At 40.4% G+C, this 2,405-nt stretch overlaps 1 pseudogene; it reads right to left on the reverse strand.

Annotated features, from left to right (window-relative positions):
- Nucleotides 1-219: 219 nt before the first annotated feature.
- On the reverse strand, nucleotides 220-1,152 carry LOC109454523 (annexin A1; annotated as a pseudogene).
- Between the last annotated feature and the right edge of the window lie 1,253 nt (nucleotides 1,153-2,405).

A 2,405-nucleotide genomic window follows, 5' to 3' on the forward strand; every position in this document is an offset into this window, starting at 1 on the left:
GGGTGTTTTATAGTTGGGGTAAATATATTATTTAAAAATGTATCTGTATTATACAGAGTAGTGATATAAAAAATGATTTATAGGCTGTAGTTTTCAGAAAGCAGTTAGCTAGACTAATCCTGCTGAAGAAACTTTCCTAGTTAAGTCTATAATACGGAATGAAAAGATATGATTAAAAAAATCTTCTGTTCCAAAAGCTTGAGATCATCAAAGGAAAGTTCACTGTCTTCCACAGAGAGCCACCAGAATTTTTTTCATAAACTCCATTCAGGATGACTTGGCAGAGAGCGATACCACACAACTTCTGATAGCATGCTTTGGTATCATTCATGTCGATTTCAGAAGGGGAAACCAGAATTTTGACAGATGTCCTATGATGCGTTCCAGCACCCCTGGTTTGTTTGTGGCACACTTCACAGTCGTTGTAAAGCTTTCTCAACGTCACCTTTCATCTCCAGCTCCAGAACTTTGTTACTGTCATGTTGACTGGACTTGTACTTCTGAAACACTCTGCAAAGACAGGGATAGCTTCTGGTGGTAGGAATAGTACTGAACACATTCGCATCTGTCCCTTTTCTCCTTTCTCCTGCTTCATATAATGCCCTGGCATCTGAGTCAGCAAAGTCCTCGTTTATGCCAAGATCCTCAGACCAGGCCCCCTTAACAAGAGAAAGCAAAGCCTTCTGATAACTCCAGATGTGTCTGAGGTGATGTCTTTAGCCAGATCGCTCTTCATTTCTTCTCTATAGACTCTGTTAATTTCTCTGTTAGTTCCTGATGCCAAAATTTCATTCAGAGTGTCTTCATCAGTCCAAGGGCCTTCATGGTAGCACAGAGTTCTTTAGCATCCAACTGGCCTGGAGTTTTTAATAAAGTCACAACAACTTCCTCCAGATGACCTGTAAGGACTTTCTTCAGAGCTTCATCCAGCAGCTTTACTTTTTCCTGGAGTTATGCTGCTTTGATTTGTTGATGCTGTGCTTTGTTTCTCTTAGTTATTGCTTTATGCAAGGCAGCAACATCCAAGGATGGATTGAAGCTAAGATAGGGGCTGAACGGGACCACCTCTGCATACTTTCACAGTTGTAATGTATCCTGCTCTTCTTGTTCAATAAACCAGGTCTGCTTGAGGGATTCTGATACCACTGCCATTTTTAAAGAAGTTGCTTTTTTCTACCTTCTTCCCAAGAACTAAAGAGAGATTCTTTTCTGATCATTTCATACTCTATCTTCTTGAAGGATCCCCTGGTTGCTGGGTTGGTAACAGATCATAGTAGGATGAGGGCAAAAGCATGGAGACTGTTTCAGAGACTATAGCAATTACCCAGGTGAGAGATCACACTGACCTGGATCGGGTGGTAGTGATAAAGGTAGTGAGAAATATATTCTGGATATATTTAAAAAGGAGAGAAAACAGGATTTGCTGAAAATTTGGGTTTGGGTTATGAAAGAGAGAAATCAAAGATCATCAATAAAATGGATTCAATCATTGATTCGGCTTAAAGAATATTTACTGGGCAGTGTGCGCTGCACAATTATATGCTTGACCACTGGGCAAAGCCTTGGGGGTCCATTGGTTAACTAAACATACGGTACCTGCCTTCATGGAACTTACATTCTTGTGATATAAGGACAACATACCTAACTCTCTGGGTTGCTATGACACTATAAAGTACACGATGCAGAGCCTGACACAGAGTAGAGTTCAATACATAGTAGGTGTTACTATTATACAGATTGCTTTGCAAAGCAGTAATGTATTTAGGTATAGAAAACATAGATTGGTGCTAGTGAAATACAGATGAAGGGAGTACTCAAGATAAAGTGGGATGAAGAATTAAATTGGTTCATATCTTGTGATTTCCTAAGTATCCCAACATTCTTGGTATTTAACTTTCATTTCACTGAACTTCTTGGTCCAGTAGACTTGTACCAAGAAGTTCAGGAAGTCAAAACCACAGGACCTGGGCCCAACTCTAGGAAAGGCTTTGCGTGCCTTTGGGATTAGAATGGCACCACTTTTTGGTGACTTGCTTGCCAGGGCTAGACCTCAACCAGGAACAGTTGGCACTCTCTAGAGACATTTTTAGTTGTCATAAATGGGGAGCGTGGGGAAGGAATGTGCTACTGGCATCTAGTGGGTAGAAGCTGGGGATGCTGCTAAATGTCCTATAATACACAGGACCCTCAGCCACCACCAAAGAATTATCCAGTCCAAAATGTCAACAGTGCCCCCAATTGAGAAACCATGAGATGAAGAAAAGAAAGGTAAAGTTAACATTTAAAAACTACAGCCATGTGATCATACACAAAATCAGTGATGTGAGAGGAAAAGTGTTCACATTAATAAATATAATGGACTCTGGAAGACTGTCATCATGTCAGTAATAAAAGAGGCTACTCTG

Source organism: Rhinolophus sinicus, linkage group LG10 (genome assembly GCF_036562045.2).
Source record: "Rhinolophus sinicus isolate RSC01 linkage group LG10, ASM3656204v1, whole genome shotgun sequence".
Lineage (NCBI taxonomy): Eukaryota > Metazoa > Chordata > Mammalia > Chiroptera > Rhinolophidae > Rhinolophus > Rhinolophus sinicus.